We start from the raw sequence: 15,993 nt of genomic DNA on the forward strand, positions 1-15,993 counted from the left end.
TCCTATAACCATAAACGACTAAAAGACGGACTGATCACCATGCGAACATTTTATGGCAAAACATAATTATTACTCAAGGGAAACATAATCTCAACCTCTCCGATCCAATTTCATGTTATCCCGCATCGGACAATCACGATAGCAACTGATAAAATCAGAATCTCATAAAAATGTCATTATCGACGCAACAGGCATAGAGAGGCCGTCTTGCCTACCGGGCATGCCTATTGAATGTTGAGAAATTCACGCAGTAATCTAAAACCCGTGATGAAGTGAAATCGCATGGTAAACCCAGTGAGACACGAGAAGGGTCTATGGGTAAACGTATATGATGGAATATTAACAGATTTCCCCAGCACCCCTATTCTTCAATATAAATAAAATGGGGAAAAGTTATGTTTATGACCCTCCATTATTTTCATTCACAAGAACAAAAAAGTTACTCCCACATAAACATTGTTCCTGAAATCCCTCATAACACATTTCGAGCGGTACAAGCAACATGGGAAGCTTATAAAATGCTGTCAAAGAAACGAGAGAGTAATGTACGTCGGCCTAGAGTAGGAGTCGAACCCCACCTGTTCACGCTGCATAGACAATTATCTCCTGCCTTGCTAATGTTACTATGGCTGCTTTTACAAATTACGTGTAATTGACGACTATGACACCTCTGCTGGTATATACTCATGCCCTTTCTAAATTTATGCAAAGTTTGATCATGCAAATTTTTTCTGTAAGCATTATTTGATAATGCAAATCATCATAATGCAAATGAACAGATAATGATGCATAACAATATGTTGACCGGCGATTATTCATAAACTATAACCACGTCCCTCCGTGACCATGGCATAAACCCAGTCCTTATTCTCTTCCTCCTCCATTTTTAAAGTAAATTTCCACCGGAAATAACAACATTTAAAAGAGTTGCCCTATCTAGCTCGTATTCATGTTATTACTGCCCGTCCAATGACCATTGAGGGTAAGGACTGGACACAAATTACAGGGGGGAGTGGGCCGGTGTTTTTTGGGGGTGGGTCGCCATTTTTCGCGCAAGCATTTTTGAAGGGTCATAAAATTTGTGTATGCTATGGGGGAGGGTCACCTTTTTTATGCATCAAAGCTGAACTTGCATGTGCACGTATTGAAGAATATGGAATACTGAAAAAAGAAAAAATACCTCCTGGCACTTTCATTTTCTGCCATTTCCATTTTCGGCGCGCCCTTCGGGCGCAATTTTAAGGGTATAATAAACAATGTATTGATGATCCAAGCAGCCACATTGATTTAAGTTGTCATGATTTCTACTTATCCAACTCCTCTATTGTGCATAACTGTCCCCTATTATGACTCTGTCAATAACAATTTGGGAGATCACTTATTTGATATCATTCTCCCATTGGCAATACATTAGGTATAGGTCGGTGTCAAATGTTCATGTCGCCGTATGTACATTTTTTATTTTTTGAGGACATTGACAGAATACAAACTATTCAGAATAGTGCAAAATGTCATCAATAACAACTGGAAGCTTCAGATCGAACAACTTTTGAATAACAATTTAGGATCAGATAACCTATGAGTTATTTGTAGTGTCCTCATAGCCTACAATGTATAGTGAATCAACATTTCGATGAAATTCCAAAATCAAATTTTTGCACAACCATGGACTTGAAACCACTCTGGTCTAATCATTAACATTGACACTAATAATTAGGTGTACATAAATGCACAAATTTACCTAGTTTTGTATTGGAAAAAAATATTCATAGTTTTGTCATAGACTGCTATGCATAGTGAATTGACATTTCAGTGAAATTCCAAAATCAAATTTCTTGCACAACCATGGACTTGAAACCACTCTGGTCTAATCATTAACATTAATACTAATAATTAGGTGTACATAAATGCACAGATTTACTTAGTTTTGTATTGGAAAAAAATATTCATAGTTTTGTCATAGACTGCAATGCATTGTGAATCGACATTTCAGTGAAATTCCAAAATCAAATTTCTTGCACAACCATGGACTTGAAACCACTCTGGTCTAATCATTAACATTAATACTAATAATTAGGTGTACATAAATGCACAAATTTACCTAGTTTTTTGTATTGGAAAAAAACCCCATAGTGTCATCATAGATTGTTATGCATAGTGAATCGACATTTCAGTGAAATTCCAAAATCAAATTTCTTGCACAACCATGGACTTGAAACCACTCTGGTCTAATCATGAACATTAATACTAATACTTAAGTGTACATAAATGCACAGATTTACTTAGTTTTGTATTGGAAAAAAATTATTCATAGTTTTGTCATAGACTGCCATGTATAGTGAATCAACATTTCAGTGATATGCCAAAATGAAATTTCTTGCACAACCATAGACTTGAAACCACTCTAGTCTAATCATGAACATTTATACCAATAATCGAGTGTACATAAATAGACAGATTTGCCAAGTTTTGTATTTTAAAACAACTATTCTTACTTTTGTCATAGACTACATTGTATGATGGATGAACTTTTTATGCGAAATTCCAAAAACAAAGTTCTTGTACACAGATGCACGTGTTACCACCACCCTCTATAATCGAGTACAATTGTGTCAATTATTCAGGTCCATATATGCACAAAAATTGCACATTATTAATTGTGAAAGATTTTTTTTTACAGTTTTGTCATAGACTCCCATGTATAGTGAATCAGCATTATCGATGAAATCTAAAAATTGCATTGTTTCTACACGCATGCACTTTTTACCTGCCACTTCAAGCAAAGTACATTTACATGAATTATCACACACATATGATTTGAAAGTTTTTGGACAAAGCGTTATATCAGCCACATTTTGCCTTCCTTTTGGGAGGGGGATTTCAAAAGTATAGCAAGTCAGAAGGGGGGTCTTGAACACATTGCGGGTTTGTTGGAGGGTATTGAGTAACAGGGGAGGGTCATTTATTTTCATGCACGGATAAGGGGGTTGGTCACTATTCTTGTGCATGAACTTTTGAAGGGTCACTATTTTTGAGGCAGCGGTGTTTTCGAAAAACAGAGAAAGGATATGTTGGGTACACAATTAATTAAATTTGTAACTTCTAGCCATAAAGAATTGCGTTGTGTAAATTGTGAGCCAAGTCTTGAAACAAAGAGTTGCATAACATGCAGGATTGTGTTTTTCGAATGTAAGTGTGATCTTGGGTGGAGGGACTGTGGTTTCATATAGAAAGACAGGAGACCGAAAAAACACAATGAGTACAAACAGAACGCTGGTTGCTTCTCGTTATAATGGTGCAAATGACTGGTGGAACATTTGCGGTATTTCTAGTTGAAGGCATGTAGACCCTAAAGAAACGAGGGTCTATGATGAAGGCTACCCGTTGGACAGGCCAATGCACCATAGTTGCACACAGATAAATAGCGGAAGTGTACAGTGTCAGAAACAGTAACCACTCTGAGGAGAGGCAAGGTGGGTGAAGCATCCGCCAGACCACGGTCTCTTCACAACCAGTAGAGGACTGATCACATGGCAAAATAAAATACTAATGTGCTACGATGCCAAATGTTTCTGTTATTGCGGGAAAAATGTTTTAGAGGCTAAAATGACTGATGCAGATCTACGACTTAGTCGAATGGATGTGATGCCATTTTGAGCGCTTCTCTCGTCCGGTCGTTGCATCCCCATTTGCCCGGTGATATCGTACCTTGGCCATGAAGGCTGGATTTTGCACAATGTTAGAATATAGATCGGAGTCCAAAAATTCCTGCCGTAAATATAGATTACAGACTATATGGTGAGTCTAATATCGATATCACGTATACAAACAGAGTATGACGTTGTGCTATGTATCTGCAGCGCGGGATCTGTGACTGAATAGTCTTTATTTCCCCGACATTATTGGAGATTTTTGGACTCTAATATCGATAAAAGACGATAATATAATGGCTTGCATTGTATCTTGACACGCCGAGTTTGCGAAATTGCCGACATTTGCCCGATAAATACAGGCGATTTAGAGATTCTAGACTTTACTACAATGATGTCTTGTAACTGGGCGCGCCCGGTTTGAGATATTGCCGATCGATATTTCTTGGCGATTTATGGACTCTTACGATACTTAATTTCTCAAGTCGCTGGTAAATATCCTATTTATATTGGAAATTTCACCATCTTACAGATCTGACTCAGCCTGGCGTCGTCTATACATCTTTAACTGTGATACTAGACGATACTACACTAATCCATGGCACAAATCGGCAAACCAATAAACCAATTTGCATTTTCAAAAAAGAAAATCGAAATGGAGCTAATTTTCAATTTTCAAATGGTTTTATCATCTTGATTATTAACTTTTAGGCCTATTTCTAAATTTAAAATCTTCGGGCTGAGATTGAAATATAGGAAACAGGTGTATACTGCTGTGAGGATGGCACTTTACGGCCATTCAAATTTCCCTCTGACAAACTCTATTTCCCACAATTCGTATTTCCGTTTTTTCAATTTCCAATACACCAACTGTCAGACTTTCCCATTTCATTTGGGGCGTGGCAGCTGATAGTATCTATCTTTGGCCTAGGAATGCATCAAATTGTGACAGTTGTTTGCGCGGGCAAGTCGTTCAATGGATCGAGTAACGAACATAGTGTTGCGGCCGCCGAAAGGAAGGTCCGACATAATCACTTTGACCTGACCTGAAGTTTTGCACGCTGTTCCCGTCAACGTCGCAAACTGGAACATTGTGTAAAATTGTGACAGTCATCACCCAATCAGAACGCGGCATCCACATTTAATTTATCTGATCAATTTATTCAGCTGTCAATCTTTGTACGCAATGATGTTCTCATCATAATGATCTGAGTAACCAATCATAGTTTTAATCCGTATGCCGGCTCACTTTATAAATTGCACCTATTCCAACCCGATCCAAATCTTGACCTTGAAGGCATTTGATATCATGTTTGAGACATCATCGTCTAAAGTTCGTCCAAAGATACCACTTGCCCTGGGCAAACCATTTTGAAGATAACACCTATTTTGCGGTGACTTCTTCCTTTATCACCCATTTCTTGAATTTCTTGCGGCTGAACCAGCGTGAGCGGACGTATAGAAATTTGCATAATTCAATAGGCTGCAGAGCCTCGTTCTGAATGTAAACAAGCATATGGCGGAATACACGTCGTTCGAGCGACGTGGTCGTGAAAATCGGCTCGAAAGCTCACAAATGTGATTATTTAATGCGAAATTGAACATGCTATGAGGTAATGTACACTTTTGAGAGTAATTTCATCGTATCTAGGCATGATAGAAATAAATACTAATGATAATGACAACTGAATTCGTACGTTGCCATGATGGTTTATACCTCTCAGCTGTGTGCTATTTTTAGACTGTGACCCGAAACACACTGATACAGGTCTTGAACAAAAATAATACTTGTTGTGTCAAACCACTTGCTATTGAACAACGCTTGTGACAGGTTTCGTGAATTTCTGACAGTGCGCCTATATTTGCGGCATGATTTCACGATGCCATGTATGCGTTGTTACTGTTCAAGGCCGATCGTATAGCCCAGTGTACGCATGTACCGGTACAGCGTACAATGCTATAGCACTGAGTTAATACGGCGAAACTTGCCTTTACGCTATCGGACTTCAGTCAACATTGACGAGTTGAGACATGGTAACTGAACAGTGATATACTACCCGTTACCAGTGAAAGCGAAAACTGTGACAAATCACGGTCACTCAAATCCACTCTTACAACGATATTATTATTTTAACCAAATTCTGGTACAATAAAAACATACCTGAGGTATACTTTTTCAGACCAAGTAGGTACATGTTTGGTATACCAGAGGTATACATTTGGTTTAAAAAAGAGCCTACCTCGGGTAGTCCAGATTTGGACACTTTTGCCAAAAATAGGTATACCTCAGATATACCTATTTTTGGCACAAGTGTCCAAATCTGGACTACCTGAGGTAGGCTCTTTTTTAAACCACAGGTATGCCTCAGGTATACCAAATAGGTACAACGTAGGTATACCTGCAGTTGTCCAGATTTGGACACTTGCGTCCCAAAATAGGTATACCAGAAATATACCTTACCAAAACAAATAGGCATAATTTAGGTATTATACCTGCAATGTACCTATTTTGTTTACATAGTTGTTCAGATGATCGGAACTATGTAAACAAAATAGGAAAATTTCAGGTATTTACCTAAATTATACCCATTTGTTTTTGTAAGGTTTACTTCTGGTATTACCTACTTTGGTATGCAAGTGTCCTGAGATAGATCGGATCTGACTCTTTACCAGAAAATCAGAGATGCTGAAAACTAAAGAAACAACATACTCAGGTGACAGCAAAAATGCATGCATTGTACCATAAGTTTCACACACATTTTTTCTCTTCTCTTACAATAATAAATTCAGTTCAGATGATATGCACATAGAAGTTGTAAAACACTTTTGTAGACAATTGGCCAATGCCAACGATAATGACATGATATAGAATGAGAAACGTACAAATTTAACAGATGGTTGACAGCACAAGATATGTTTGTCCGACTAAGCTTTGAAATACCAGCATCTCAAGAAACCATGCTAACAGCAAATAAAGGTATTATTAAAAAGAAGACAGAGAAAAAAGGTTAGATTCAATTTGTGGTATGATTTATTTTATATATGCCATGCTCATTTCATGCAACTTTAGTGTCTTGAAAAGACATTAATTTGACATATGAAGTTCATGAAACACTTATATTACTGTCAAAGGCTGTGATTTGGCTTTCTGGTGTTTTCCTTCAGACATCTCGGAGATTCTAGGTCCGTGAAATCGAGAAAAATTGGTACTTTTGCAGAGTAACCTCCGAGATTAGGGGTAGTCCTTTCATAATCTCCCTATGACACTAAATCTGGTCTGGTCTCACTCAAAAAGAAAATGAACCAGATATGAACAAAATGCTCACGTGTGTTCATATACATTCCATATGTGTGTTAATTTAAACTTCTGATATTTGTTTGTAACTTTTTGTAGAATAATGAACATCATGGACATATTCACAATAGATGATTTGGAAAGGACATTGTTTATAAATATAACTTAGATGGGAAAAAAAATTAACTGTCTTTGACTGCTGTCATTGTCAGCATTCATAAGCGTATATTAAGTGGACTAGATTGTTACAGGGGTTCATGCTATACACGGCATATTGACATCATCATAAAGTGATGTAACACCGAAATAACATTCTTTTGGGAAACAATGTTTAATTTTAAGAATGCAAGTAATCACATTAAAAAATGAGTATGTTTGATATTGCTTTCAAGAAAATAGCTGGAATGCGAGTGATTGAGAAAGACCTATGCAAAGTAATTTGGACTTTGTGTGTGTGAGTTACTCTGGTGCTAAGTTATATGACATCACTGCTTGAATCTCTCAAAATGTGCGTATATAGTACATTATGGAATACAGATAATAAAATTGTTATTGTATATCCATATGGATTGTATGGTAAAACAAATAATAGTGTATGTTTATTATTATATAATAATCTGTTCTTAGCGTAAATGAGATCGTTGCAGGAATGTCTGAGAAATTTTCTGTTAACAGTTATGTTATAAAATACAGGAAACGAATTTATTGTATGGCCATATGTACCATGTGGTGGAACATATCGATATGTATACAAGCATGCATATGCATGCGTAAATGTTTAACTGCCTTGGGACTCATGATAAAAAACGTTACAATAAAGTAAAGTAAAGTATATTAAATGAAACAACAAAGTATTAATTATAATGTTCATAAGTGAAGAAGAAGTAAAATAGTGAGAAAACTGCTGGTTGAAGCCTTTTTATTGTTCTTTGCTGTCAGTTGGTTCCTCAGTGCATAAAGCAAGCAAGGATAAATGACCAAATCGTGGACGCTGTCAACTTAACAGACTGTCATCAGATTAACTTTGACAAAGTCATCAACAACGCAACAGCAAGTGCATAACAGGTACTCTTTCAGATGCGTTCGTTCTCTCGAGGCTATGGTTCGTTGTTGACTTTGTAAAAGTAATCAAGTGATGACCACACAATAGAGTCGTGCCAGCCAAGGAACGTTTGATTATTCACTTATTGATAAGATTGATCGGCAATTGTTTTCATATCCAACACCTTAACCTTTGCACCACAGCATCCCCGGTCTCTTTTGCGCAGTGTTACTGAAAATGATCGAACAGGAAATCGCACAAGTATGCGGTGCTTTGACAAGGAACGCTTTAAGTCGAACATTAACGAATTTGTGTGATACTGGACCGGTTTAAGAAATACAAAAGTTTTATTACAAGGCTAAGTTCAATATGTCATTGTGAAAGAGAGGCACAAGGAAGCAAATTTGCATTTTGGTCATCTTAAGCGGCATTGAAATGAATTTCGTGCACAAATCAACAATGTGGAACGATAAGGACCACTTCGATAAAGGTCACAACCGCGCAGCAATGAAGTAAAGTGGGTACAGTGACTGAATTGAAAATCTGAAGTCCAATCAGTTAACGAAGAGGAAGATAACATGGAATCTTCACCCCCTTAGTTAATATGTGGAATCTAGACATTGTCAATATATTCCTTCAGCTACTTCTTGATTTTTGAAGACACGCAATAGAAGTAAGCTACTGTAAAATAGAAAAAATAACCTGTATAATAAAATCGCACAGTAAGAAAAATAATCACCCGGAGCCAGGATAAAGGTCAAAGAGTGTTTGTTATGGCTTCGATAAGTCCACATGCCTGTCTAAAGGTTACATTTAACCTAGAGGTGTCGAAGTCTCAAAAGAACTCCATATTTAGAGGCTTTACATAAGCCTCATTCAATACGATTTCAAGCCACGCTTCTATGATCACACGTAATCTTTCCATATCAAGTGATATAAAAATAGCACTGAATTTTCAAATGTTATTTGACTCTTGACCAGGCATTTGAACAATGACCAGGCATTTCTTGTACAGTGTTCTATTCTTTCGTCAGCATCGAATTACTCTGACATAAGCAAACATATGTAATCTAAGCTTATCAGCAGATAATTAATATAAGATATTTATATTATATGTCCATGACAGTGTATCAGTGTCTTTTATGACGTTGAACATGATTTATCATTTCTGATACGACCTGTGCACGTCATCAACATATTGGATGTAATCCGAACAGATTACAAGACGTCACAACATAACACATATTACCCTACTGTGTAATCTTTGATACCAAAAAGTAGTGTATTTCACGTTCGCAATAATCGTGACTATTGTCGATAGCCTGTTGCCGCAAGGCTGCGTGGGAGCGCGAGACCCCTTGTCTGCCTTCTGTATATCGACGACATCCTATGTTTCACTCGTACTGAATATGTCGAAAAGAGCAAAGAGTGTTTAAGTTGAACTATACCATATTTCATAGCCAGGGGGCTATAAAACCAGACAGCGTTAATAAATACTTGAAAGTAGAGAGATATTAACTTTTGAGAGCATAGTTTTCGCTAGTAAAATCAATTACACCATGTAACAACCGCTATCATTGGCGGGCTAATGACCTGTTTTCCCCCACCATTGTCACGTTAGCAGCAATTTGGCATGCATTCAACGTTATCAAAGTGATTTCAAAGTTACAACAATATCGTAGGGGTATATGGATTTATTTAAGCGATTTAACTTTAGTGAATATCCTGGCATTATTAATCATGTGCGGACACACGGACTCGGCATGGTGACTCTAACACTAAATGACCTGGATGAAATGTTGTGAACATGGGAATATTACAATGTGTTATCCCATGTTAGAACCGCTTGGTTTGGTCGTATTGCCATTGGTAAGAATTGGCCGCATCACACTTGTCTTAGATTTGTGTGATGCGGCCCACATCCTCACTCGTGAAGCCCAAATCCTCACTCGTGAAAATAAGATCCAACTAAGCGGGGATAACGTGGGACAACTTCATAGTGTTCGTCTAAAATGTCACAAAAATCATTTGTCTAACTTTTAAGCTACCCATGACAATTAACCCTAATACGAGCCAGCCATCTACGGTGAGTCGTAAAAGTAGTTGATGTCTGAAAATTACCAGAAGCAAAATATTTAGGTGACAGGTATTACCACTCTTTAATTGAAATAATTTATACGACTTTATATAACCGTTACTTCAAGTACAAAGTAATGAAATCTATTACTTAAGTTTCATGCATCTTGCAATCCTCAGATAGAAGTGAAAGGATTACTAGCTCTACACTCATACATATATGATTGGGACGAACCATTCTATTTGTAGGCGGTGTTAAAGTTCGATAAATAATATTTGTTTTGTTGGCGACATTTTGAAACCAACTCAGAGCGTTGTTTAACAGTGTAGATTTGTCAGCATTGATAATGTGCAGCTTTTCTGATATACAAAGATTACATCGCTTCCTTATGTTAGAGTAGCTCAATGCTTTATCAATGAGTGACCACGAAATGTTAAAGGCTTGGCCATAATTTCTTAAATTCCATACAAATTTTGACAACTCAGTGTCGTTTTTGAATCTCTCGTTACGGAACGATTTCATATGGTTAGTGTAGCGCGCCTTGAAGGTGTTTATCAATGAGGCGATGTTAACCCTCTCTCCGTTGTCCTCCGTTGAGACTTTGGCCTTGTATTGACGCCTTTGACTTGACAGTTACCCTTCAAGGGGCATGCCGACTTAACGATGCGACTCAGGTTCAAAGGTCAATTTTAGCATTTTTTTTTTTTATTTCAAATTTCGAACCACTGACACGTGGCCTTTCTTTTGGCGAAAAGTGTTGGGTCACATCGTACCGGGAAATTCCTGAAATATTACTAAAATGGCAAACTATCAGCTACACCGCGTGCCATTATTTCCCTTTTGTCTTAACGGTCGCGGATTACCGACCACGATATCTTTGATAAACACCCATAGATTATGACAGGCTTAGCGGTATAGTGCGCATGCGCTATCTTCAACGTTATGCTCAGCGTTCTCAACTCCGCAGGTATCGGTACGGCAAACACGTCCAGCAGACCAAAGCCGGCGCTCGCGCTCAGTACCGTCGAAAAAGCAAGTGAGGTCCACAAAAGCGAACCTGAAAAAGACGGCAACGTGCGCAAAGGTCGATTTAAATAAATATAAAGTGAAATAATAAAGTGAAATAATAAATGTAAAACAGTCCGACTTTGGCTCATACTCCCTGCAACAACGATCAAGAACGTAGTGAAGAGTCAGATTTGGCCGAGGACGCAGTCGTTAACGGAGACGTGCTCAGTTCAACAACAATGAAAGTATTTGATAGGCTAGCTTTTCGAACACAGTAGGCTACGCTGATTATATACCCGAGTCCTAAAATTAGCCTGAGCGAGATGAAACTTCTCTTAGTTGCGATAATTTTATCTCTCTTGCTGTACATGCTTGGTGTTAGTATCGTGTTCTTTTATATTTTTAAACTCGAAGTTTCATCTTTCTATCGTGCAGCCTTTTCGTGTCTGCCGATTACAGAAACCTTGAGCAACACCGTACCCGACAACACGCGACATTTATGTCATGGAGTTTCCCAAGCGAGTGCATGAGTTCATACACACATTATGCAGGTTCGCAAGAACGAGTTTACCAATCTGCTTATTTTTCAAAACGAAATGCAAATATTGTTTTTATTTGCCTTTTCTTTCTTTAAATATAAACCAAAAATTAAATTACGTCAAACGTGGGATTGCGAGAGTTCACAAATGATTCTTGTGTACGTACGTGTTGTCTAAACTTATCTATTACCCGCAGACTCCACAGCTGCTAGCTGGACCTCAACACTGAACGTAAAACAAACCTGGCTCAACTTCTAGAAATGCCGAAACTAGCAATTTTTAAGGTAAGTCATCGAAAGTTTGATTAAAGAAAAAAATCTCCAAAATAATTATGTGTGCGCTGGTATTGCGCAAGTCGAGTGACTCACTATAGACGAGTCGATACTCTGTCTCTCGGAACACGCTGTCGATGACAGCCTGCACTGTTCTACCCTACGGCGTGAGTATTAGTTTGATAAAATCGGTTAAAGAACACATATAAATAAAGTTTGAAAAAAATAACACGAGTCAATCTTTCCGTCGTAACGAAGGGCGACAATTTTGCAGCGCGGTGCAAAAGCTAAGAAAATACAATAGACATTTATATTGTCAAGAGTTACATGTGTTCGTCTCATCTTGGGGTAGGAAAACTAGCAACTGACGTCCCGTTCGCACAGATGTCAGCGCTAACATGAACTTGACAATCACTTTTCACAAAGAACATGCATAAATTGCCGATCGCGAGACAGGAAGTAGACAACTTGAGTCAAGAACAAGTCAATGCCCGACGCGATCGCGCAACGACAGCACAGGTCTCGATCGGATAGACTATTTTACACAAGTTTCGACATCTTCATCTTGACCGTGAACTCTGGTAACCAGATTGTAACCGTTGAGACAACAGTATACAGTTAATCTACTAGTTAAACGTTCGAAAAATGGATTAAATCGCTAATTACCCTTCTGTGTTTGTTGTGTAAATACCACCCACTGCTGGCACTAAGCATTTGCCAGTTCAGTGTATAATGTCTTTCTATTTTCACACGATCTGCAATCCTAAACATGGACAGTTCCAAATTCCCAAAACTGATGCTAAATATTCCAACTTAGTCCTGGTGTAATAAAATTCGCAGAAAAAAGTGCGCGAGTCGGACTTCTTGGCCACAATGTGTGACGCATAGGTCGTTTACACAAATCGTCGATTTTCTCAGTTCCGTTTTTGGCAGTGCGTACATTATTCAAATAAGTATAAGTCGCGGCGCCTGGACAGACTAGCCTGATTTTTCACCTGTGGAAATGTGAATGAGTATATCCGAAAGACAATGTCTCAGATTTCCGATAAAAGGCCTGGAAGTGAAGATATCGTGACAAACGTGAACAAAGGCCGATAATTTATGCAAAAATCGTCAAGTTGACACTTTGAAGAGTCATTGTGCAAAAACAAAAGCGAATTTTAAAAATTGCCCAGTATACTCAGCCGTCGATTGCCGTAAACAGATCACCAAGGCCGATTGGAGATTTGTACTTACACTTTTTTGAGTAAAAAAACTAAAAAACACGTGTTTTTGAGTAAAACAACCGTATGCGCACTGTTTTTGAAAAACTAACAAATTTTCTGAACTCTTCGGTGACCGAGCAGATAAAAAAGTACCACATGTCGGGTGTGTGACCACTTCTTCTATGTGAAAATGAGGATTGAAAATATGTGTCAATGAACCTGAGTCGCTACCTTAACTCTGAAATTACAATCAGCTGGTTGGTCCTTTCGTTGATCTCCGGTGATTACCCTCTTATTATGCGATTGATTATACTTGCCATATTCTTCATACAGCTATAACTCACATAATTGTGTTTCTGTTGAAGATCTTGTGAAGTTTAGACCCCTTTGGAAAATGTTTTTCAACAAGTTGAAGAAATTTCCTGCCGATGTTAGTTTCGACGTTCTTGCTGAAATAGGGGTTGAACCACGTGATATGACGCTTCGTGTATTGTTTCTCCTCGCTGATTGGTTGGTCTTGGCAAATTTAATTTGTTCAGTGTAATTCTCGTTTGGGATGCTGGCTTTCGCCTTTTAGAGTAGACCCACATTAAGTTGTTAATATGTGCAAAATAGCATACTCATGTATCTTTCACTTCAAGAATAATTTTTATACGTCCTGTCAAAGTCTACGGGTCATGCTTTGAATGATGCTCGAAGCCCTGAATGTACGGGGCGAACTTTGTTTGAACAACTCAAGAAACTACGGAACAGCGATCGACTTCAGCCATCAACATTCATGGTTTAATGCCTATCGAGTATATTTACCCTTTAAGCATTATTTCTTTGAAAGTTGGCTGTAGAAAATACATTTTGGGGTCACATTCACGCACGAAAGAGTTGAGTGGTTTAAATCAAAATATAGCCTATTTTTATTGTGTTTCATTGTTTCTTCACAGAAAATCTTCACTTCAAGTCGAAAAATGACGACGATGATGTACATATTGGCGTGCTCACCATTTGGTTTAAAATATGCCCAGGTGGACTTTACTACAAAACCACAACCAATCCCGAGAATTTACGAGCCAAGTAAGATAAAGAGCCAATTTTTGTTTTGAACCACTCTTTTTGGGAGTGGAGATTTAACCGAATGGTTCTGTCTGTGACCTCTCAGCTACGCGACTGATGCCGTATGTTGTGGTTCGAATCCGATTGAAAACTATCCGTATTCAAATAATGTATCAAATGTAACAACAACGTCAACGAGTGACAATTTCGAAACGTCGCTGAATACAATGAGTAGTTTTAGTGGTGTTTCGACACTCCATCAAATAGGTGAACCAAGCCCAAGATAAGAATAGACTTTTACCGACGTTCCTGAAGTCAACACACAATTCTGCTTTAGTAGAATATTTAGTGACCAAACCAAAGTATTTTACACAAAGCACACATGCAAAATGGCTGCCGTCCGGCTCTGCGATACAATGTTGCCGACAGCAAAAGTTGAAGGACGTTCGAGAACGTAGGTATTTTAGTACGTATGATGCATATTGTATTGTATCCTGTTGTGGTTTCATTTGAGTTTTCATTTTAAATACAAACTCAAGAAAACAAAGTAAGACTTAGGCTAGACAGCATGTGTCAAAAGGATAGCGATAGAATCACTAGATGGAAACAAAATTTGAAAAAACATAGGGTTTTTAGACACATTTGTGTGTGCTTTATGAAGTTTCGTTTGATGCTTATTATGTTTAGGTCACAATCAAAGTCACATATCAATGTGTGATGGTTCAAATCGAAGTATTCAACTTTGATGTGTGGTCTAAATACGTTGAGTCATTTATTAGTATGCAAATGAACTAATGAGGATGTAACACTGATCAAGCTTTGAGCATGAATAAATCTTAACATAACTTATGTACTCACAAGTTCAATCAATTGCAGTACATCACAGGATTAGTTGAATATGCAAATGAGCTTATAATCTGAATGTCGTGCTCATCAAACTGAAAAAATAACTAGACCTAAGTATGGTCAATACATAGCAGAATCCGGTCAAATAGGTGCTCTCAATATCGATATACTACCTGACTACAGAATATAATTAATATGCAAATGAGCTGTTATAAAGAATGTTATACTCATTGAACTATAACTAAACTAGGTATGATCAAGTGATAGCAGAAGTCCGGTCAAATTAAATTAGTATTGAAACGGCATTTGATGTCATTTTCATTGTCAACATGTTATCTTCTGTTTTATTACAGGAGGATGTTGATCCTCAACGATGAATGGGAAAAGGTTTACAAAGGTACGTCAAGCCTGAATCGTCAGATAGATTTGGAAGCAAAAGAAGCTGGGTTTGAGGTTTACAGGACAACTCTTGGTAGAAATCGCTGTTGCTTTGACATTTCTGACGCGAACGATCATAACATTAAAGTAGCGGACAGCATTTGCCACGAGAACATAAACCTTGACTGTCTTCAAACCTACAATGAGTGTGATTTGTCCGAAATAGAAAAATTAAAACACCTGGACGTAATTGTTGGCCATGTACCCGTGACTTCAGGATCCGCAATTTCTTTAAAAGAGAAGAAATTTAAGAAAAGTCGTATTTTCCTTTTCATCAGTGATAATCATGAGGATCTGGAGGAATATCAACCGGAATACTATGAGGAATGGGAACGTAACACGATAAAAGCAGCGAAAAAAGCCACCGCAGTGTTTTCCGTGGGGCCAAAAGTATTCTCTGTCTTAGATAGAAAATTTAAAGCGTTGTCCAAAAAGATCATACATCGTGAATATATTCCGTTTCCCGATAATGATACGTTTAAGATCCAAGTAAAACTGCCAGGCGAAGGCAATCCCATGCAAGTTCTTACTTACAAACACGTGATAGGTGAAGACGATATGAAAGATTATTACA

Source organism: Ptychodera flava, chromosome 1, assembly GCF_041260155.1.
Source record: "Ptychodera flava strain L36383 chromosome 1, AS_Pfla_20210202, whole genome shotgun sequence".
NCBI lineage: Eukaryota > Metazoa > Hemichordata > Enteropneusta > Ptychoderidae > Ptychodera > Ptychodera flava.